Genomic DNA, 24,503 nt, shown 5'->3' with positions numbered 1-24,503 from the left:
GTCCACTGCACATGGATGCAAACTGCTTCTGATCCTACCTTTTGATAGGGATGGAAAAGAACACATTTGCCAGGTAAGTGGCTTTCTGAACACTGTGTACTTAAGCCTGTGTATCTAGCAAAGATCCCACATCTGACAAAGTAGCTGCAATTGGGGTTACTATTTGGTCAAATTTTCTGTATATCATGTCATCCACCACAATCCATCTGGGTTTTGTAGGTTCCAGAATGGTGAATTAAATGGGATATAGTGGGAATCATCATCCCTGCATTCTTTGGGTCTTGATGGTGTCTTATCTCTGCCATTCCCCCGTGGGATAAAGTATTGTTTAGATTTACTGTCTTAGCCGGAGAATATGATTTAGTGGATTCCTAACTAGATAACTCTCACTCCACAGTCCAAGGAGCCAATGTGTGGCTCCTGCCAATTATAAAGTTCTGATCGTACATTTGACTATCAGAGGAACGATCACTAGGTGGGCCTGTGAATAAACGGAGTTACTGTAATTTGGACCTGAGACAAGGCTCCATATATTCCCTGGTCCCCAAAGCCCCCACTCCAATAGGGTAGCCACGAAGGCTCAAGCTTTCTGTGTGTTCTCAAAATACCTACTCACTCCCCTTTTCTTAATAAATGACTTTCTTTCTATCACTTTGCCTTTTGGGGGAGAATTGGGAAAATTTTTTCATATATTCTTGCTGTGTTCCATTAATTTTCTTCATGGGAACTTAGCCTTTCCTTCAATCAGTGGGTTCTGAATCTATTCCAGAAACTGCTCAAAAGATTTTGACTCTTTATTGGAATGGTTATTTTCAGTTTCCTGATCACCCATCTTTGACTTTTTTTTTTTCGTCCTATGAATTAAACAACTTCCTTTTTGGCTGTCCATTACCTTTACCTTAGGAGTAATAAAAGGCATCTTTTGTTAATCACCTCCATGGCTGTCTATAGGGCCTGTAGGAAGCATACATTCCTTTGCAAAGCCAGGACTTCTTGATTGCCTTCAAAAGAGGAATAAATGCCAGCTTTTAAAAAGAAAGATTTATTTATTTATTTAAGAGAGAGCGTGAGAGTGAGCGCTCGAGCTGGGGGAGGGGCAGAGGGAAAGAATTTCAAGTGGACTCCCTGCTGAACACAGAGCCCGATGTGGAGATCATCTCATGAAAAGAGTCCCATGTGGGGCTCAATCTCACGATCCTGAGATCATGACCTGGACCAAAATCAAGAGTTGGACGCTCAACCGACTGAGCTGCCCAAGCGCCCCATAAATGCCAGCTTTTTAACAGGGAGGAGGGTTACCGCTGTAGGTCCAGGAGGTCGAGGGTAATCTGGGAATTCTAGATTTCCAAGTACATCAACATAGACGTCCCCATCCCAGGTCTCAGGGTTTCATTCTTCCCTAATTGAATGGGATGAATGGGATGAATGGGATGTTGAATACTATGGAGAAGTTACAGTTACCAGTAATGATGAGGTCAAGAATTTGCCATTGGACTGAGTGGCTGAGGTAGGGTAGAGGACAAGATCCATGGAGGACAGCAGATGAAGGAATTGAGAGACCAGGGTGATGGAGGCATCATAGAACTGAACTGTTTAGTACTTAGATGTGAAAGCGCTTAGTATGTTCAAAGAATAGTGGGAAATGGAATTAGCTGGAGCTCAAATTTGTGGTGGCAAAGGTGGAAATTAGTCTGAAAAGGTAGCTTACGACCAGCATGCAAAATGCCCTCAGCATCCAGCTAAAGAATTGGCCCCACAGAAAATAGGTGGTTAATGGAGATTTTACAACACCGTTTTGTCTTAATCGTATGTGATTCTGAAAGATCTCATTTGTAGCAATGTGGACAACACAGATTGTCTAGAATAAAGCCAACCAACTAAGATTCTACCACAATAGTCCAGGGGTAGTTCTGGCCCCATAAGCTAGATACTTGGGTCAGAGACTGCCAACTGCCTATCCAATATCTCTTCTCCCTTATTCCTTAGGAATGGGTCTCTGTGTTGTCAAAGGGAGCGTTGTGTTTGGCCTTCCTTCCAGATAGGAGGCATCACTGAATATAAGAGAAAGACATTGTAAGGTTTTTGAGAAGACTGTGTTAAGATGCTTAAATCTGCAGAAGGCAAGTATGGTAGGCAGACTCATGCTGCCGCAAGACGTCCATGTCCTAGTCCATAGAACCTATGAGTCTTAGGCTGCAGATGTAATTAACGATGTTGACCAGCTGGATCCTGGATTACCTGGACAGGCCCAATGTAATTACAAGGATCTCTGGAAGTGAAAGAGGAAGACGAGTTAAGAGTTCAAAGTGCCCCAGTGTGGGGACTCTATCCACTGCTGCTGGCTTTGAAAATGAGGGAGGGGACATGAAGGCAAGGAATTCAGTAGCCTACTACTTCCACAAGGAAACACAGCCCTGCTGACACCTTGATTGTACCCCAGTGAGACCCCCATCAGATTTCTAACCTATAAAACTGTAAGATAATAAATTTGTGTATGTTTTTTTCTAAGCCACTAAGTTAGAGGTAATTTGTTATAGCAGCAATAGAAAACTAATACAGTAGTCATCTTTACTTTTTCCTCCTCCCTGCTTCCTTGTAATTGCTGGGATGCAGATGTGATGGTTGGATCTCCAGCATTCAGATTGGACTATAAAGCAAACTTGAGGATGGACACCATGCATTAAGGGTGATAGTCCAAAAAGAGAAAGCCTTGGGTCCCTCGCAGCCAAGTTTTGGGTCATCAGCCTCAGAATCTTCCTTCCTTCCTTCCTTCCTTCCTTCCTTCCTTCCTTCCTTCCTTCCTTCCTTCCTTTCTTTCAAGATTTTTATTTATTTGACAGAAGGAGACACAGCGAGAGAGGGAACACAAGCAGGGAGAGTGGGAGAGGGAGAAGCAGGCTTCCCACTGAGCAGGGAGCCCGATCTGGGGCTCGATCCCAGGACCCTGGGATCATGACCTGAGCTGAAGGCAGATGCTTAACAACTGAGCCATCCAGGGGCCCCTCAGAATTTCTTCCAAATGATAGAAAAATAAACTTGTAGGGTGTTGAAGAGACTGTAATCAGGTTTCTATTAATAGCTAAATATAATTCCCGACTAAAATAATAGCATAGGCTGGATAGACTTGTAACTCTTAAACTCAACATACCACAGTCCAGTAAATGTTTGAGCTGCCATATGCCAGACATGATCCTTCCACCTCCCTGATTTCCTGATCTCTGGTCATTTTCAGAGCTCCTGGGGTCAGAATTCCTGGAGGTCCCCTAAAATGCCCCCTCATTTTCACCTGCATGTCCAGTGAGTTGTCCAATTGGCAGAGTCTATCAATTCTGCATCCATATCGCCTCTCATATTATCTTCTCTCTGTCACTGTTGCACTGTCCTGGACTAGAATCTCTCTCTGTCTCTCATCTAGGCTATTACAAAAACTGGTCTTTTCCTGTTAATTATTAATCCTCAATATATCCTCTAAATGGCTATATTCTACTAGCATTTCAATTTTTTTTTTAGAGTGAGAGAGTGAGAGAGCACCTGAGTTGGGGTGGAAGGGCAGAGGGAGAGTGGGAGAAGGAGAGGGAGGATGCCAAGCAGCCTCCATGCATGGAGCCTGACGCGGGGCTCGATCTCAAGACTCTGAGATCATGACCTGAGCTGAAATCAAGAGTCGGATGCTTCACTGACGGAGCCATTCAGGAGCCCCTAACACTTCAGTTTTTTAAAAGAACAGTTGTACTTATAGTTTTTCCTCTAAAAATGCTTCAGTGGCTTCTCATTACACACTGTATTAAATCCAAATGCCTTAATCTTGCATTCAGGGCCTTAACCAAACCATGTCATGGATTTTTCTCTTTAGCATATGTTGGGTTGGCTAATTTGATTATTTCCCCAAACAAGCCTCCCATTTTCCTGATTCTGTGGCTCCTTGCCCCTGACACATATGCCTTGGTTTCCACGAGACTTTCTCTCTCAGCATTTTCCTTTTATTTCCCTCTTCTCTTACTACAGTTTGTAAATACATTTGTTATTGTTTATTTCCATATCTCTTTATGTATGGACATTCTCACCAGACTCTAAGCTCCCTGAGGATGGGGGCTGTGTCCATCTTAGTCCCAGTGCCAGGTAAGTGTCCAAGGACGTGCTCAGGAAATAATTTGTTAACTGAATAATGAGTGTATGTCACTGTAAAGACCATCATAGCATTGTCTAAAAATTCAAGCTGGAAAAAGCATGACTATTTGCACCCATGGTGCCCTTAGATTCAGGGATGGGTGCTCATCCTCACGGGAGAAGACCACCAAGCTCTGTACCCTGAGGGCAGGGAGGCAAGGCTGCCTACAGGTCAGAGCACCAGCCTGGATCAAGGCTGTGGGGCCTCTCTGATCTCTAGGCAATCATTTTACGTCAAACGAAAAAATATCCTTCCTATTTTACACTTACTTTATGCTGGGCCATGAGGATTGTTGAGCCTTTCAAAGCTCAGTTTCTCTTGGGTTTCATCTAACTGCTGAAAACTTAGTTTGCTCTGGAACGGTATGAATAAACACACTTGGAACGGCGGGGGGGGGGGGGGGGGGGGGNAGGGGGGCTAAATTTTATTCTTCCCCTTGGCAAAGCATAAAAACAAACAACTCCTATGCCTAAACTCTCCAAAAACCTCATAATTACAGGAAGGAAAATATGTCTGAGGAAATTTTATTTATTCAACAGCAGGCGAGGATCTCAGATAAGGGGAACATGTCATAGCAGTTCAGCAGTCAGTGCTGAGGGGGCTACAAGCAAGGAGAGGCAATGGGTTCACTCGTAAGGTACATCGAAGTACCTTTTATTCATCGAAGTGATCAATGCTAGCTAGGCAGGCTGGGTACACTCTATGTCTTTGTACATCTAGAGAATTGCTGTTGGCTTTGAGTCTCTGCAATACCACTTCTTTACAAGCACAACTTGGTTTGTGTGTGTGTGTGTGTGTGTGTGTCTAGACAAATAAGCACGTTAATTGCAAATCAGTATTTGTTAATATTTATCATTTGCAATTTGATAGAGAATAAAAACATGTACATGGCACACTGAAAATACCAGAAGGACAACAAAAGATATTTATTATTATTTTGAATCATTTTAAATATAAAATGACCTTCCATTCATTCCTATGCTGTCTATATTAGGCCCTCTCTCTCTACTCTCCCCCTTCTCCTCCCCTTAACCCGTTCCATTTGCAGAGTATGAATCCTGCCTTTGGACTGTCAGAGAAGTAGTCTATTTTTAAATTTTCAGGTCTTCTGTCATTAAAGATGACAGATTTAGGAAAAGGCAAAGGGAAAGCACTATTTAAAAAAACAACAACAACTGTTTTTTCATATGACCTACACAGCACGCCAGATGAAATCTGAATTTTGAACATATTTTCAGGTTGTGCCCCGGCGTATAGCATTTTAGAGAGCAATGATGTCTAAGTTATCGGAAAGAATACATTTTGGGTAGAAAATTTCCAACAATTTTATCTAGACGCTAAATCCTCGCGTTGTGTTTGAATATGCAAATGACTCTTATTCTGATCTGGGTTTGGGAAGCTTGATCGGAAAGGCCTTTCACTGGCATTTAGGACGTGGTGTTCTTTAGCCAGAAAGCTGTCTATTTTTCTTTTCTCCGGGGGAACTGCAGTTTAGGACAGGCACAAAGCTGGGAACACAACCAAGGGCAGAAAAAAATTCACCCCCATGTTCTGTTTGTCCAACTGACCTGCAGGTCACAACCTGAAAGTTTATGGATCGGTGGGGCCTTGCCTCTGCATAAGCATGTTTTCTGGACTTTGGCTGACGCTGAATTCCTGACTTCTGAAAGAGGAGTGGGTGTGGACTTCCAGCAGGAATAGCCAGTGGGAAGGAAGTAATATTCATTAAGAGTGTCTCATGCTAGCAGTGCGGGGCTAAGCATGCTCAGTGTAAATTCTCCTGTAGCCTGTCAAGCTATGTTTGAACTCGTTCCAGAATACTGGATTTACTTTTTTTTTTTCCCCCACCAGGAAGAATGCTCGATTAGACTGCATTTTGCCCTGTTTTTCTTTTCTTTTCTTTTCTTTTCTTTTCTTTTCTTTTCTTTTCTTTTCTTTTCTTTTTTCTTTCTTTTCTTTCCTTTTCCTCTTTCTCTCTTTCTTCTTTCTTTTCTTTTCTTTTCTTTTCTTTTCTTTTCTTTTCTTTTCTTTTCTTTTCTTTTCTTTCTTCTTTCTTTCTCCTTCTTTCTGACAGAAGATTGGAAACAATATCCTTTTCCGATCAGTCCAGTAATACAATGTCCTTCAGTGTCCACTTGAGCATTTCAGTGGAGAAGAAAAGAAACTTTGCTACCTTGGAGCTGAAGACTGCTTAGGTCAGTGGATGCTAATAAAGTCCTTAAGGACTTATGGAACCAGGAGTTAACTTTTCTCAACTGTGAAGGTAATCTACAGCAAATTTAATTGCCTTTTCAATGGAGTGGGTGTACACCTTTTTTTTTTTTTTACACAAAAAGTATGTTTTTCATATGTTGGAGTGATTTTCCAAACCCAGGGAAAATATGTCTTTGGGTTAATTTGCATTTGAAAGAATCTCTTTTTGTATTAGAAGCTCTCTCTCACTCTGCCTCTCTACCACAAATTATGTGTTTTTCAGACAAATATTGTGTTTAGCTGATGTAGCCATAATGGTCTGAATGTGAATGTGTTCTGTGTTAAATTAATTCTTGGCGTGGGTTGGTTTGGTGAAAGTTATTGCTTTTGTTACTGCCAAAGATGAAAGAGAGTTTGTTTTTCATTGCTGTTGTTTTTGGAACTTTTGGTGGGCTTTGGGGCTGCATTGTGAACCCCTTCTGGAGAGGAGATCATCTCTTTCTATGTGCAATGTGCATTTTTCGCAGTGTTTAGCTCTAACTCTGAGAAAGGGACACAGTTTTTTTAGAATCTGTGTAGGAGTTGAGTTTTTTTAAAAAATGTACTTTTGGAGGGAAACAGTACTTAAGAAAGGCAGAAACAAGGTTTGTCATGAAGAAATTAAATCAAGACCTTCTTGGTGAATATAAGCAGTGAATGCAAAAAATATTTGTATGCCATATACTCTCTGGTTTAGTTTAGATTAATAGTTTTACTTTTGAATTAAAAGCAAGTTGATTAGACCCTAAAATGTGCTGTCTTACATATCAATTGTGATGACACAGAAAAACTCCGATGAGACAGATGTTAGGATCTCGGAGAAAGCAAGTTCGCAAAGGCGGCCCCTTTAAAGCATCTGAGGACCGAGGTTAGGAAGCCACATGGCTTTATGGAGGAACAGGGCATCCTGGCCTGAGGCAGTTTAATTTTATTCAAGAATTTTAAGAGTAAAAGGGGATTTATTTCTTTTCAAAATCAGAACAGCCAGGCGAGGATTATTGATCGGTCGGGGATTAAATATTTGCCGGGATACAAAGCATCACATATCACCAATGTGTAAATCAGACTGACCAGCTAACTATTCAGGGGATGTAAATGAAAATACTGATTCCATTCGGAATCAGATGCAGGAGCACCCCTACCCTTCTTTCTCCATTTTTATGTCCCGGAAAGGGCTGATAAGAGGTGGGGCAGGGTGTGAAATAGGACTTCACTGATGAGCTGACCTTGCTCTTTTTAACTTCTGTCCATCTGTTCTTACTGGGCTGCTGAAGCGGTGAGCAAAGTGGGAAGGGACCTCAGGGGAGACGAGGAAGAAGAGGCCAGACCCCACCAGGCCTCTGATCCGCTCCCCGTCCTGTGATTTAGCCCTAAGTAGAGAAGCTAAGTGGATGTGTCTAAACCCACTTCCTTCTGCTCCCAGGGCTTTGATTTAGTACCAATTGTGGCAATTCTGCACCTGCCTCTGCTTTTCATAAGTAAAAGCTTCCCCGACGCAGAGATGGTGGCTTATTGGTTATAGATTGATCCCCAAGGAGATAGCCACAGTAATTCAGTCTTGTTTTGGTTTTTCCTTTCTTCCCTAACATGTGGCATAGATCTTGATAAGTTTAATTGAAACAACAAATCCTTTCTAGGATGGGAGAGCGCAGCTCTCCACGACTGTGTGTGCGCGCAGGCGTGCGGGCTGGGCTGTGGGACAGTGCAGCTTGCGAGGCTTTGCACGGCCAAGGGCATTTGTCTGGCGTCAGGGACCCTTTCACTGCCTTGGCTCTGTCTGTGTAGAAAGGGAGGAGGCACACATTCTGGAGCATTCTTTCCTCCAACTCCCCTTTCCTATCCCTGCACCCCTCCCCAACGCTGTTCCTCCCCTCATGACCTATGTCTCAAAGAATGGCACGAAGCCTTTCGAGGGACAAAGGAAACCAGAGGCTTCTTCATGTTCACATCTGGATAAAATTTAGATTGTGACAAGGGAAAGTGAGTGTGAGAATAAAAAAAGCCTGACATCCCATTTTTTAAAAGGCGTGTGACTGACTTCCTAGAGGTTTTCTTGTCTCAAGTTTTCTGGGTGTTTTTGTGTCCTGCCCACACCCTACCCATGGGGCTTGGGGAAGGCAAGGATCTTATCCTTATTTTGCAGAGAAGTGCGGTGGTTTATCCAAAGCAGTGACCGAGTTAGAATCAGCACACAGTGCTTTCAAGCTCCAGTTTAAGACTTCAGCTGCACACTAAAAGGAATGATTTGAGGTGAATTTCTGCATCTTAGACTCAGTTTCCCCATTCACTTGGAGGTTTTGGACAATGGCAGTTATTTTGTGCATCGGTCTCTCCAACTGATTCCGTTACTACAATGGTTTCTTAAATTGGAGAAGCACTTGAGACCTTTCAGGGCACTTTCTCGTCTTTCCTTTTATCTTGAACACCAACCATTAAAATCGATTGGACCAGTGCTGCCATTTTCATCTGACGAATCACGAAACTGAAAGACTGGAGGAGTTGCTGTGTCAGGTCAGGTAGAGGCGGATGGGAGTTCAGGTTGCTCCACTCAGGGTTTGAAATTCTAGACCATCCTGAATCTATGTGGGGAGCTCGGGGTTACTGAGGTAAAGAGGGTACATAGAGAGGAGTCCTGTGATTCATGAAGGTGCAACGTATGGCAGGGGCTTTAAATATGGTGAGTCCCATAACGAAGGAGAAAACTCAGAGAAGTTCTGTGCTTCACCCACAGTCACACTTTGGGAGTTGGGAAGCTGGCTGTGAACCCTATGTGGAGGACCCCCAAGGTATGCGCCATGTGGCACGGTGATGAAGGGCCCGGGCTTCCCTGGGTTTCTCTGCCATCTTTTTCCCCTTGTGGGTAGAAAGAGGATACCTAGCACGGGGTTTTTGGGAGGATTCTACGAGATGATGTACGTAAAATGCTTAGTATGGTGGTTCACGTGTAGTAAACCCTACAACGTTCTGAATGGTGCCTGTTCCTTGCGGTTGCTTGTGCTCTTTCTCACCCAGGGTGAACGCTGGTTACACTCACTGGGAATCCCAGTCAGCTTTAAGCTCAACTCCCAGATTCTCAGGGTAGTTGTGTTGGTGGGTTACCATCATCCTATGAATAGCACTTAAGGCGTATTTATTGAAAATATAAAAACTGTGCTGACCGCCAGGGGGAGCTAACAAGGGCAAAAGTGGTGTTCTTCGTCTCCCCCCAGGGAGAGGCAGGCAGGGAGGTTATNTGGGGGGAGGTTATCCAGGCACGTGTCTGGGATAAGCAGTACAGCTGAGTCAAATCTAGTCATCTTTGGTGGCCTTNAGGCAGGGAGGTTATCCAGGCACGTGTCTGGGATAAGCAGTACAGCTGAGTCAAATCTAGTCATCTTTGGTGGCCTTCACTGGCTGCTGAGCAGACTTCTTGCGAGTGAGAAGTCTCTCTGAAGNTCACTGGCTGCTGAGCAGACTTCTTGCGAGTGAGAAGTCTCTCTGAAGGGAAGAATGGCTAGTCAGAGGTTATTCTAGGCTCATAGCTCCAGTGAGTATTGAAAAACAAGTGAAGGCACTTGGCTCACAGGCTGTAGAATTGTCAAGATTTTGTATTTCTTGGCCCTTCTGACCAGCACTGAGTGGGCTGTTGAGGTTGATGGAGTCTCTGAGCTTACACATGGCATTATGTTAGAAAGATGCCCTTAGAGAGAGAAAGCTCCAAGGCCCACTACTGACCGAATCAGTGCTTTATAATTGAGTTGAGAACTGTAAGCACACCATAACAGGGCTGCAAAGCCAAACGGAAGGCAGAGCCACTCCCCTCAGAGCATGTGCAGTCTGTCTGAATAAATGGTACATTTAAAGGCACTGAGCACTTACGTGCAGAACCACAAAATAGGTGTGGTGGCACCGAAGTGTGAAGCCAACTTCAGGGACAGTTGGGTGAGAAGTAAAGATTTTAACTGTCTGTTTAAAATTCTTCAGAGCTTTACCATGACCTTCAGTCACTTGTCCACTGTAGGGGGATGGGGAATGTAGATGCGTGTTGGTTTCTTGAGCTTTACCATGACCTTCAGTCACTTGTCCACTGTAGGGGGATGGGGAATGTAGATGCGTGTTGGTTTCTTGAGCCTCTATTATGCATCTTCTACTAGATTTTATGCTTTACCAATATTAGCTTCTTTAAAGTTCACAATATCCCTAGGAAGTTTAAAGAGGAGGAAATGTGCTGGGAGACAAGTGTATGTGGCCACTGAAGCAAAGAGGGTTCACATGATTGACCAACTGAGCATACCGTACCTCGTGTAATAGGAAAACCTCCAGGAAGCGTTTTAGGTGGGCAGCTGTGGTCCAGTAGCCTCTCAGCTAGTGAATGCTATTTCTGCAAGTTCCTTAGATGGGAGATGCCAGTCGTGCCTAATTCTGGACGCACCAACATGTATTATCCAGAGTTGGGCAAGTCTGTTCCCATGAAGGATTAGTGCTTAATTGGCTCTGTACACACCACCTGTCTTTGGGAAGCCACTCCACTTGAACAACAAATCGAAATGCACCTTTTTGTTCCCTCACAAACACGTCCTTAAAAGTTTTGCAGCTCCTGAAGTGAAAACTCCAGTAATTATTAAGTAGTATTATGTAGCTTAAAAACAGAATTTGGAGTGAAATGCCTGAGATTTGGGTTCTGACCTTGGCATTCCTTAGCTGTGTGACTTTGAGTAAATTATTCCAGTTCACTGTGCCTCACTTTTCACACCTGGAAATTGGAAGGGCAGAGAGAATTTCCTCAGGTGGAATGACCAAAGGTTAAAGTAATTTTTAAAAAATGTAGTCTGTTTTACCTATAGTTATTCTTTTCCCCTTGGCTGCTATCTGAGGGTTCTTGTGCTTTTTGCTTTTCTGTTCTGAAAAGGCTTCTCCTTCACTTCATGGAAGGTGGCATGGCTGGCTAAGCTGGGCAAACTGATTTCTATCGGAATAGTGGAAAACCTTTTATTGCCCAAATTAACTTTATATTTCCCAGATTAGTGAAAGACAGAAGTCTTTGAAAAGACAGAGAACTAGGCAGAAAATATAGCCAGAGCAGAATTGGGTTGACCATAAGTAGTTCCCTTATGCAGTGAGAGATGAACAACAAATCAGGGTACCAAACAAATTGTTAACACACATATATTTCCACATACTCCCTGAGAAGATGGGAGAACCACCACCCCCATTAGGATGGCTACTTAAAAGAAAATAACAAAGGTTGGTGAGGATGTGGAAAAATTGGAATCCTGGACACTGTTAGTGAGAAAGCAAAATGGTGCTGTTGCTGTGGAAAACAATATGGCGGTTCCTCAAAAAGATAGAGATACACATAGGATTCCATCCCATCTAGCAATTCCACTTGTGAGTGTGTACTCCAAATAATTGAAAGCAGGGTCTCAAAGAGGTATTTAAACACCCATGTTCATGGCAGCATTATTCACAGTAGCCAGATGATGGAAGCAACCCAAGTGTCTGTTGATGGATGAATGGATAAACAAAATGTGGTAAACACATTCAATGGAATATTCCTCAGCCTTAAAAAAGGACATTTTGACACATGCTATGACATGGATGAACCTTGAGGACATTATGCTGAGTGAAACAAAGCAGACATACCACACACACACACACACACACATACACACACACACACAAATACTGTATGATTCCACTTATATGAGGAATCTAGAGTAGTCAAATTCACAAAGACAGAAAGTAGATTGGTGGTTGCCAGGGGCTGAGGGCTGGGAAAATGGGTATAGAGTTTCAGTTTGGGCGGATGAAAAGATTCTGGGGATGGATGGTGGTGATGGTGGCAAAATAATGTGAATGTACTTAATGCCATTGTCCTGTGTATGTTAAAATGGGTGAGGACGGTAGATTGTATATTCTGTATATTCGACCGCAATTGAAAATGAAAAAGAAATTGAGAATGTAAAAAAGTCAATATATGAGATAGCTTGTTAGGGCTTACCCACTAGAAGTATTCGTTTCATTACTGAAATTCAGCTGTGGGAAGGGAAACAGGCTCACACGAAGGAGGAAAACAGAACAGAATCTTTTAATAAATGCACTTTGTGGAAGTGAAAAAAAAGAGAACGCAGGAGGAAAAAAAGACTCTTGGTACAGAGAAATGCGATTTCCAGAATTTCTGAATGTGAGATTCTTAGGGGTAGGATTTTGTTTCGACACTGTGTTCACACAGCAAGCGTGCCACTCTCATTTGGGGTGGTATTTAGTAACTGATACAGATGTGGGGGCACCGAAAGCTCTCCTGAGCCCTGCATGTGTTGAGTGCCTATTTTACACCAGGTATTTATGTATATCACGCATTTAATCCTGTCAGTTGCCTCTCAGCCGGTTTTGTAAGGGCGGCCTTCCCAAGGTCCTTTTGCCAACAGTGGCGAAGTCAAGACTAGAACCCAGGTCTGTGCAAGCCTGAAGCTTATTGGGTTTCATCACACTTCAGGCTTTAGGAATTACATTGCTTCAGTTAACTGTGTAGACCAGCCCTCCCTGCCTTTGCTGTCAGCTGCCACAGAGGGAAGTTTTTCTGGAACAGATATATGTCTCCCACACACAGCTTAGGACCCTCCAGGAGGCTTTGTGGGGTGACGGGTCGGCATTAGCATCCACAATCTGAACATCATTTTTAATTTTCACAAATAATCACATGGCAACATGTAACCTTCTTGAGGAAAAAAAAAAAAAGCTCCAGAAATACAGGTGTCTGGGGAGCGTCTTTTCTGTGGTGCTATCTGGGGTTCAGGTGTTGGAATAAATGAACCCAGAGTGCACCGGCCCCTCCCTGGAAGGCTGTTCTCAGGCTCCTTTGTTTGGTTTATGTATAGCCATCAATGCATCATTCCTTCTGCTTCAGCTGTTTGAGAATCCCATCTTCTCTATTGATTTCCCACAGAACGTTTACTGCTCTCCAAGGTGTGACCTGTACCTCTAGCTAATTTATTTCTGTCATGGCTGTAGGATTTAGGAATGAAGGGGGAGGGGAGGCGGGAAAGAGTGGGGACTGGAGGGAGGGAGAGTGGGGAGAGAATGATGTGTCCAAGATGTGGGAAGTAAATTCAGCATCTGAGCCCCCGACAGGCATGCCCGCAGCTCTGGAGGGCAGTTCTATGCACACAGCAAGGGGACTTTGTTTGAAAATCTGCTCAGCACGATGGAAGCTCAGCCACGGGGTTTCAGAAGGCCAGGAATTATAGCAGGGCCCCGTGGGGATGGAAAAGCAACGAAAGAATGTGTTTGAAAATAACGTCTTGACTGTTCAGGAGCCAGTCAGTCACCATATTGAGCAGTATGTGGTAGGTTTTTTTCTTTTTTTAATGAAATGATGGAAAACTCCTATTAGGGTCAGCGAGGCGACTAGGCAAGTCATATTCTCTTCTTCATTATGGGATTTTCAACAACGGGGCATTCATATGTCAGTCCCTGCAACTGCGATTATAGTGACTGACATGTCAGATATTAAATCGAACCACTTTAACATAAACCTCCCTTGTCCTCCATGCCTAGAACATACCAAGTGACCCTTTTCATGGCCTGATTTTACCAGAGAACAATTTGAATGGTCCACTTCATCCCCCGCCCCCCACCTACCCTCTGGTGGAACAACTTCTATCTTCTTAGAAAATCTGGATGTCGATTATTTATTATTTTTGCCTGGTTAGGGACTCACGTTTGTTAAGTGAGTAGATAAGTCATATTTGAAGAGGACTTTAGAGTTTTCAAGATCTTTAAAGATATGTTATTTTATTTCATTTCCATAACAATGCTAAGGTATTATTCTTTTCTGTGCATAATTGAAGAAATGCTGGCTCATCAGTCAGCTCGTTGTCTAGCTAAGGTCACATGGCTAATCAATAGCAAATACAGGATTCACAGGGGTTCTGATTCCAGATTCAGTTTGTATTACATGATACCTCAGAAGGTCGGGGGCTACAATACTTTACCAGGATCACCCACTGAATAGTAGAAGCTGGGCAGTAAGAGGCATGAGGGCCAGAATTTGCCCAGCCACTTAGGAAGACACTAATGGGATGAATCAGAACCGAACCAAACATACAGGATTCCATGCATCCACTCGTAGGATTTATGCCTACGGTCAGTCTATCTGAGGTATGAGAAAGCCTTGGGTCGGAGAGTAGAACATTCACTAGTGACCATTTTCTTTCTCCTTCTCATAATCCAGCCTCCAACCCCTCCCCAATGTACAGGCAGATGCTCTGTCACTCTTTATAGGGAATAAAATAAAATAAGTCCTCTCCACATGTGTGACCGTCGATTATAATGTATCCTGGGCTGCGCGTTAGATTAGCAATTCGTTCATTGTGAGGCTTGCTGATGAAGTTCATGTCTATAAGTGCCAGGCATTCGGAGAACCTCTTATTTTTCCAAAGTGTGATGTATAAGGGGCTTCTGTGATGTTAGTCGGAGAACAAGATGGCGGACCTAGGGAGCTGGTGGGTCTTTCACCTTTGGAGCCTAGGCTACCTGTAACGGTCTCACCCTGGGGGAGAGCAGCCCACTTCACCATGCCTGCTGGCCAGACAACCCATCTCAGCACCCACCGTGAGCCTCAGAGCCTTAATCAGGAGGCCCTGGACTTCAGTCACTCCATTTTTAAAAACATAGCATGACAGGATCATGGAAAGGCTTCTGTCCTGAGTAAGTGCTTGTAACTAAAAAAGAAGGGATAATCTTGTAGATAAATTTAAAAAGTCCAGTGTGTAGGAATAAAAAGTAACTGTAAATACCACCGGAATAAACTGATGTTATTTTGGTTTGAGAAGGTCCGGTCTTTGAAAAGAAACTTACACTCTTCCTCAATATGTGGCCAACTACATTCCTGCCACCTCTGAGGTAACCTTTGTCTCAGGACTTAGGATTTTGAGAAGGGATGAGTGAGCTAGAAAATAAATGCTCCAGAGAAAGTCATATTTGCTTTCACATCAGCAGTGTTTGAGGCTGTGTTTTGCTGTTTCTCTCACCTGGAGCAGTTTTTATTTTTGTGCTCCTTTCCTTTCTGCAAGCTGATTTAGGATACCAGTGCCTTCTTTGAAGTTGGCGTGAGGTGGCCTGTTGCTGCAGATGGAACTCAGGACTCACAGATTTTTTTAAAAGCCTACATTTAAGGACTGGTTTCATAACTTATTAGTTGTGTGGCTATGGCATTTAATTGCCATAATCAATTTCTGCATCTGTAAAATGGGTGTATTAATATCTTTCCCAATTCATAGGGTTGTTGCGTGAACCTCAAGAGACAACGGGTGCTAAGATGTTTGTAAACTTGAAAGCACTGTACAGGAAAGAATTTGTCCTGTGTTATTTTGAATTCTTAAAACATAGGGACAATTGGTGTTATCTCATTTATCTCTGCTATCATAATGACATAATGTTCCAGCGTGTTTCTTTTTTCTTTTTTTTTTTTTTTAAAGATTTTATTCATTTATTGACAGATATAGAGACAGCCAGCGAGAGAGANTGTGTTATTTTGAATTCTTAAAACATAGGGACAATTGGTGTTATCTCATTTATCTCTGCTATCATAATGACAATGTTCCAGCGTGTTTCTTTTTTCTTTTTTTTTTTTTTTAAAGATTTTATTCATTTATTGACAGATATAGAGACAGCCAGCGAGAGAGAGAACACAATCAGGGGGAGTGGGAGAGGAAGAAGCAGGCTCACAGCGGAGGAGCCTGATGTGGGGCTCGATCCCATAACGCCGAGATCACGCCCTGAGCCGAAGGCAGACGCTTAACCGCTGTGCCACCCAGGCGCCCCTCCAGCGTGTTTCTATTTAACATTAAAACTTACATGGGGCTATGATTTGGAATCAACCTACAGCTCACCGTTAAATGCCAAACACAAACCTTGTCCCTGCTCTGTTCTATTTCTCCCCACACTAACTAAATACCCTGTCTCTTTGCTCTGAGAATATGTTCAACTCCTGTATCTTCTTCTTTGGAGGTTTGCCTGGGAACCTCTTTAATGTAAGCCCCCTCATCAGGAGGACACCATCTCACTACTCCTGGAATTTCCACAAATATTGGAACAAAGTGCTGTAGGGAGGGGCTGGGCAGTGTGCAGGGGTCACCACGGGGAGGAAGGGGGGCTGAGTTTCAGACATCTCCATTCTGTACTTGGAACATGGTGTGTTTCAAAAGTAATAGAACACATAAAGTTTAGGTCTGATAATGTAATAACGATGTAGTTTTGTTACCTGATGGGTTAGGTTTTTGGTGGGCTAATATGAGAATCTGCAAACCATTTCTACACCTGGGAAATGCTTTGTTTGGGAAAATGCCTTATGAATTACAAGGACTGACTTCAAACATACATTTAGAGCTCGGCTTGGTTATGACTGGAGGCTATTATTGTTCTGAATGTGTGGACCTGGCTTCCAAATTTAATTTGTAGAAGTATTTTATAATCCCTGAGGTGAGTTGTGACTGGGTTAGTGTGGGTCGCTGAGTGACCTCTGATGCTGGGTGACTGGAGAGGGAGGGGGACCAGTCCTGCTTCTGCCATTTTCCAGCTGTGTCACTGGACAGCCACTTAAACTCTTTGTGTCCTGGCTTCCTCATCTATAAAATAAAGATGATGATAATAGTACTCCATCCACAGGGTTGTTGTTAGAAATGGTTCGTATAATATAGCTGGTTACGCAGAGAGCTGTGACACTGACTTATGCAGTATTTTTTTTTTTTTAAGATTTATTTGTTTGGGGGGGGCAGAGGGAGAGAATCTCAAGCAGATTCCCTGCCGATCACAGAGCCCTATGCAGGGCTCGATCCCACAACCCATTACATCATGACCTGAGCCAAAATCANAGATGATGATAATAGTACTCCATCCACAGGGTTGTTGTTAGAAATGGTTCGTATAATATAGCTGGTTACGCAAAGAGAGCTGTGACACTGACTTATGCCGTATTTTTTTTTCTTTTTAAGATTTATTTGTTTGGGGGGGGCAGAGGGAGAGAATCTCAAGCAGATTCCCTGCTGATCACAGAGCCCTATGCAGGGCTCGATCCCACAACCCATTACATCATGACCTGAGCCAAAATCACAAGTTGGACGCTTAACCAATTGAACCATCCAAGTGCCCTGACATAGTGTAGTATTAACCTTCTTTCCATTTTGTTGAACAAGAAATGACTGGCTTCTGAGCAAGGACTCTTCAGAATGTGTTAACTGAGGGTAGGATGTTCAGACAGTACTGAAGATCAAAAATCACCACAAATACTTTATGTCCGGATAAGGTTGTTGACAAAATTGTGCTATAGACATACAATGGAATAGTATTCGGCCATAAAAAGGGATAAAGCACTGGAACAGGCTACAATGTGGATGAACCTTGAAAACATTATATTAAGTGAAAGAAGCCAGTCACGAAAGGTCACATATGGTGTGATTCTATTTATATAAAATATCCAGAATAGGTAAATCCATAGAAACAGCGAGCAGATTGGTGGTTGCCAGGGGCTGAGGGGAGGGGACAATGGGGAGTAGCAGCATAATGGGTATAGGGTTTTCTTTTGGGATGATAAAAATGTATTAAAATTAGATGGACATGGCATTGAGAATGTACTAAATATCACAGAATTGTTCACTTGAGAATGGTTAATTTTTATGTGTATTTTGCCTCAGTTAAAAAAATGCTACAAACCCCTCCCACAAAACCCCACACCTGAATAAGTTTGCCATAAAGGAAGCCTTCCTGACTCTTTATATAGTCTTGGTCATTTGAGCTTTGTGAAGAAAGTCTCCCCAACTTCCCTACGTTTTTTTTTTTTTTTCTGACTTTGGTAGCCCCGTCTTAAAACCTTGGTTTTCAGTACCTCCAAGAGTACCAAGTTCTGTTTGAGGCACTTGTTTCATTCATTCACTTGGTGTCAAGAAGAAATGATAATTACTATGTGATCCAGGGCATAGGACAGCAAGCTGGCACTGCTGTGTAACTTTGGCAAGCACCTCAACCTCTCTGGTCTTAGGGAGACATCAACTAGATTACTTCTTGGGACTTCCAGTTTTCAAGTGCTAGATTTAAGAAATGAGCAGTGCGTTATTAGGTTTCCTTTAAATATTCTGCCAGCTAATTTCCCTTATTCTTTTACTTTGAATTCATTTATCAAACCTAGTTAGACAAGACAGAAAAAAAATAAATTACGCTTTGAATTAGCCTCCTTTTTTTTCATTAAACCTCATTAATGGAGAAAAATTCATCTCCATATCTGTGGTAAAACTACTTTGACTGCGGGAAACTTTGCTTCGTGTTTTTTTTAAGATAAAAATGCCCAAAGCATGAAGTTGATATACTTTTAAGGTTTGAAAAGCATCAAAAAGGATTTTTTATCTTTAATTATAATATGTATCAGAAGATAGACACAGCAATAACTTAATAGCCCATCAGAACACCATCTTCAAGGGTCATTTAGCATTTCCATGATAAATTGCTATTTTTAGAAGCTTATGTAACCAAACAAAGAATGTGTTCTTGGCTATGGCCATGAAGACAAGTTATTATCGTGGGAGGGACAAAGGAATCTGAGAGGCTCATGAGAGACGGAGCCAATTGCAGAGGACATTTTATAGAGCACTCTTTCTCTTTAGTCGCCCATTTTCTGCCATCAGAATAATGCAGTGCGTTTCAGGGCCATTTTCATTTTTGAAGTGCTCTTTCATCATTAGTTAATAAATACTCATCAATGAATTTTCCTCCTCGTCTTGGAAGTTGGAGTAAAAAGAAAGATAATCGCTTTCTATTTTGTAAGTATTATTCCCTTTGGGGCTTCCCCTCTTGTGCTTTTAATGGAAATGTAAGAAATAAATGATATCTACTCGTTTGAAAGGACCAAAGCCTTCCATTCCTTCCATATAGAGCACCTGGAAATTTACCGCAGATATTAAGGGCCTTCAGCAACTACCCAACTATGGTAACAGAAGGAATGTCTGTCTCCCTTTACCAAGCTCTGTACTGCTTAGTGTCTCTTGAGGACAGGGACCTGAAAAGATGCCTTGGTGGGGAGTCTTCATCAGGGAGCTGGATATGGTAGAGTTGAGCTGAGAGGAGGTGGTCTCTGTCCGAGCGTGGGTTTCCAATGGCCTTCATATCTCTGATGTCCAGGGTCAAAGGGTATGGTATTAGAATTTTTCTATTCTCTTGTGTTATCCACAATTCTTCTCCCCTATATCATCTTAGTTCCATTTAGACTTGGCTATGATTTTCCCAGTTTCTGCTGCGGTGAATTGCACGACACATACTTAAACTACTCCTAGACTGTCGTAGCTGCACGTGGGTGGGGAGGGGGTTAAGGGAAGATGATTTATAGCATAAGCTATGTCTAACTGGGTTTTTGCTGTCTTGTAGTTTATAGTAGTATTATCCAATAGGCCCGTAACACAAATGTGAGCCACATGTGTAATTGTAAATTTTATGGTAACTACGTTAAAAAAATAAAAATAAACAGGTGAAATTAATTTTAATAATACATTTCATTTAACCCAATATATCCAAAATATTATCACTTCCATATGTAATCAATAAAAAAGTGAATGAGATATTATACATTTCTTTAACCAAATCAATGAATTTTGATGTGCGTTTTATGCTTACAACACATCCATTTGGACTAGCCACATTTCAGATATCAACAGCTGCATTTCATATGGTTGGTGGCCACTCTGTTGGACAGTACAGGGCTATAGTTATGGATTAGATGATATTTTAACACATATTTTTAAATGAAAAAGCACTCTGAATTATTTATCACAATGTCAAATTCTGATGTAAATCACCTTAAGTTTTCAAGGCTTTCTTCTTGTCAAGTAAAGTATCTCTTGGTTTTTTCAGGGATGGGAAGAAATTAGAGGGTTCCAGCAGGGGAAGGGTTAATATATATTTTCTCAAAACTATGGTTCACTCTGGTGGTTACTCTCAGTATTGAAATTAACTGTAGCATGAATGAATTATGATTTCTTCCTCCCATTTTGCTTTATATTTTGCTGTACCTTGAGTTCTAATATATGTAAACCAAGCAATGACAAGACTGTTGATTTCAGATAGTAGTTAGGATTTGACTGTGTTTGATTTGAGGCCAGTCCTATGGTAGCTGCACTGTAAGCGGTTCCCACATACTCTTAGTTTTTGGTGTCGTCATCCCCCAAGATAATCTTTTGTGCTGATTTTTATGTGATTGTGTTCTCGTGAAGAAAAAGGCTTGTGCTTCTACTTGCAGCCTCTTATCTCGGCTCAACGGAAGGAATTCTAAAGGCAGCAGCCATGACCGAAGGAGACAGAGGCATCAAGGTGGTTACAAATCACCTCCCAGAGGCTTGGAGTCCCATTCCTGGGCTAAAGACCTCTTTNGAGACAGAGGCATCAAGGTGGTTACAAATCACCTCCCAGAGGCTTGGAGTCCCATTCCTGGGCTAAAGACCTCTTTTTTCTTTTCTTTTCTTTTCTTTCTTTCTTTCTTTCTTTTTTTTTTTTTTTTGAGAACAGTGTCACAAATATTTGGTCTATCTATCATTCCATCAACTGGAACTTTAGTCTTTGGCACTTCTGCATATCTACAGGGGGATGATAATTAATCTTGGTAATTATTTATCTTTGAACATCAACCATGAGCAAAGCACTGTGGTAGGTGCTGTGAAGGAGAGAAGAAAGTAGTGGCATCCTCCCTTATCCCTGAAGCACTTAGCCTGATGGTGAAGATAAGCTTGGTACACAGAGTCCTAGTCAAGCTTCTGAAGTGTTAGGGCAGAAATATCAGCAGGGTATTCCAATGACCCTGACGTACTACAAGATACAGTGGACAAATAAATATTTGCCAAGGCCCTACTCCAACCGAGGAGATTTACCAGATTCCAGTAACAATGAAGATGAAGACATGGTTTCTCTTTCTGAGAATCCCCTAAACTACTGTGAGATGGGGGTAAGCGATGGCCACCTGCCATGCTCTTGGAGATGTGATATAATGGGGAACTAGGACTGAGACATGCAAAGGAAGGTGAGATTAAGACCTCCAGTCCAAGCTGGGGTCAGATCTTCACAGGCAATGATGACAGGCTGGTTTTCAAAACAGTTCACTGGCAGGAAAAGGAGAGAAAAGCTGCCTGGAGAGATGGGGGCAAGAGTGAAGGCCGAGACAGTTCTAGGGCTGGTGAGCAAGCTGTGTTCTCTTAAAGCCATTGGATTCTCTTTTAGGATATTTGATTCTAACTCTGCCCGTGTCATGTTCTCTACAGTTCCTGGATGTTTAAATAATTATTATAAGTTACTAAAGATGGATAATTTGAATTTTCACTTTTATTTAAAAAGTAGCACATCAAGGACTATTAATTTAATCGCTGTAATAGAGAGGTGCCATGTCATGGCACTTCAGAGCTGACTGTGGAAGCCAGGCTACCTGGATTCAAATTCCAACTCCGACACCAAGAGCTCTGCTATGGAGCCTCTCAGTACTTAAGCTTCCTCATCGGTAAACTGGGAAATAATAATAGCATTTCCTTCAAGGGTGCGATGAGATTTGGAAAGGGCATAGATGGGTGTCTGGTTCCTGGTAAGGGTCCTAAATGTATGTTCAATCTGATGAATGTGGTACGTAAAGTGCCAGTGGCCAGCACAGGCAAACATCTCTGTGTGACTGGCGCGTGATGAGAGAATTGTGGATTTGGGTTTCTTAGAACATTTTTTTGAAGGAGTGAATGTATTTGTAGTCTAGCTGGTCTGAGATAGGTCAGTGGTATATGCTGCGGGATGCAGATTGCGGTAATACTCGCAGTAGAATTATACAAGCTTTATATTTTATGTTAGTACATACCAAAACCAGATTTAATTGCTCTAAATATCTAAATTTTCCACTTCAAAGAACTTGCATATGAAATATCTAGAAACACAAGTAGCTTCTAAGAGAGTATGTGTCCATTAATATTGGATCATACATGAAAATACCAGTTTGTCAGTAAAAGCAGAACATTGTCATATTGTGACGACTGATTGCTTTGCATTCATATAAAAATTGCTTACTAAGAAAAATTCCAAACAGGCATAGAAGTAAAGAATAGTTCACTGTATATTCATCATATATCCATCATTTAGATTTTAACTGTTTTATTGGGTTAAAGTATTTTAAAGGAAATCCCAGAAGTCATGGCATTTCAACCCCTAAATATTTGATTGAACATTTAGAAAGCATATTTTCTTATATAACCACAATGCCATCCCACCCACAATAATCTTTTTTTTTTTATATCCCATCCATATTCAGATTTTCCCATTTGTCCCCAAGTGCGTTTTTCAGTTAATTTGTTTCAATCAAGATACAGGTAAGATCTAAGCAGTGCATTTGGTCATCAAGACTCTGTTTCTTTTAAGCAAGGATGGTCTGTGTCCCTATGTTAGTTTGAGAGAGTTTTATTATGTGATGGGCTCCAGGTCTGAGACCTAGGGAAGCCTTGTACAGGCCAGGTGTTAGGTGTCGCCTAATTCACCTTAGGTAGAAAACCTTTTGCCAACAAAGTAGAATTTTAATTCTCTTCCCACAAGTTTTAATTCCAATTACAAGTATTCTAGGCACCGAGCGAGGCACTAATGGCCGAGAAATAAATGAGATGCAATCCTTGGCCTCGGCAATCAGTCAGAGTTTCTGCTCTTTGACCATGAGTGTTTCTGCCATATGACCCGTAAGTCAGAGTCAGAGTCAGGGAGACCCTACCTTGAGGTCGAAGGGGGAGTGTGGTTGCCTCCAGCGAAGCAGTCGGCGTGCAGTGCTGCAGACTTGCTCAGGGCTTTTCTTGACAGTGTTGGAATACACCAGACAATGGAGAAGGCTGCAGATTTTACAGCCCTGTTGCAAAGGTGCCTTGTGATTAGAGACAGGAGATCCTGGGGTCTGCCTTCCATCCTAATACCCTGTTCTCTAAGGACATTCATTCCTCAGTGAGTATAAATTGCATTGAACCTCCACAAATACGCCAAACACTGGATGGCATTTGAGAAATGGTTAGTATCTCCTAGGAAGTAGAATTCTTAAGACAGCACGTGTACAAAAAAAAAAAAAAAAATTCCCCTTGGTCTTTGCTTTAGATATGTCTTTTCTGAATTTGAAAGGAATTTCTGAAGGTGGTCAGTTTACAGGGAAGAGAGGAAAAAGTTGTTTGTTTTTTTTTTTCCCCTGGGAACTTGTGTGTTAGGAAGAAAGCATGCTGTCAGGTGGGAAGGGGTCTGGACTGACACGTGGAAAGACCTGGGATTGCTTCTTAGCTAGGTCACTTACTGGCTACTTGAATGTGAGCAGATTTTTGAACTTGCTTGAAGTCAGTTTTCTTATCTGTAAAATGGGTATAATAATGACTTTTCCTTATGAAAGGGGGGAAATAAAAGATGACGGTTTTGAAACTTTCTAGATTTTGCAGCCCTCTTTACAGATAGGAAAGGAATATTGTTATTACTGCCTTTGGAGGAGGAAACCTGTCTGAAATCTTTGGAAGGACAGTTATGAGAGTGCTGTGCGGATCAGAGGAGGGTCAGCCGGGGTCCTTGGAATTCTGAATGAAGAATAGTTTAAAACCATTTATTTAGTTCCAGAATAAAGACTGAAGGGAATACTGGGGCATTTTAAAAATGATGGAACACTATCTCAGTCTCTATTAGTGTAGTAGCAAGGATAAAATTAAATTACCCTGATAGACACCGAGTTAGGCTACATTCACCCAGTGGCAGTGTTAATTAGGAGAACTTTTTATAAAATAGGGTTATAATAGTGAGAAGTTGGCTTATTGAATATAGGTATGAATTGGATAGATTACTGGCTCTTCTATAAAGTACAGAGGGCAGGGAACTTTTGATTATATAGTCAAGTGATTATTTGCACAAGAGTCATGACTTAAATGCTAGTGAGAGAGAGAAGGGAAGATTGGGCTATTTGACTTTCACATACTGGTTTGAGGGGCGCAGTGCAGCAGTTAGAAAACTTCAGGAGGGTGTGGGAGGAAGACAGATCCTAGAACCAGAGGAAAGTTCGAAAAATATCAATATAACAAGCGGATATCCTGCAGTGCCATAAAACTAAGCTGGG

At 42.0% G+C, this 24,503-nt stretch overlaps 1 long non-coding RNA gene across 1 annotated transcript in view; it reads left to right on the top strand.

Annotated features, from left to right (window-relative positions):
• Nucleotides 1-6,156: 6,156 nt before the first annotated feature.
• LOC117803332 overlaps nucleotides 6,157-24,503 on the top strand; it is a 236,440-nt gene continuing 218,093 nt past the window's right edge. The window contains exon 1 of the long non-coding RNA XR_004627056.1: nucleotides 6,157-6,431. This is a non-coding gene — a long non-coding RNA (uncharacterized LOC117803332). The remainder of the gene's footprint in view (nucleotides 6,432-24,503) is intronic.

Source organism: Ailuropoda melanoleuca, chromosome 8 (assembly GCF_002007445.2).
Source record: "Ailuropoda melanoleuca isolate Jingjing chromosome 8, ASM200744v2, whole genome shotgun sequence".
In the NCBI taxonomy this organism is placed as follows: domain Eukaryota; kingdom Metazoa; phylum Chordata; class Mammalia; order Carnivora; family Ursidae; genus Ailuropoda; species Ailuropoda melanoleuca.
This window is presented reverse-complemented; position numbering and strand designations above follow the sequence as displayed.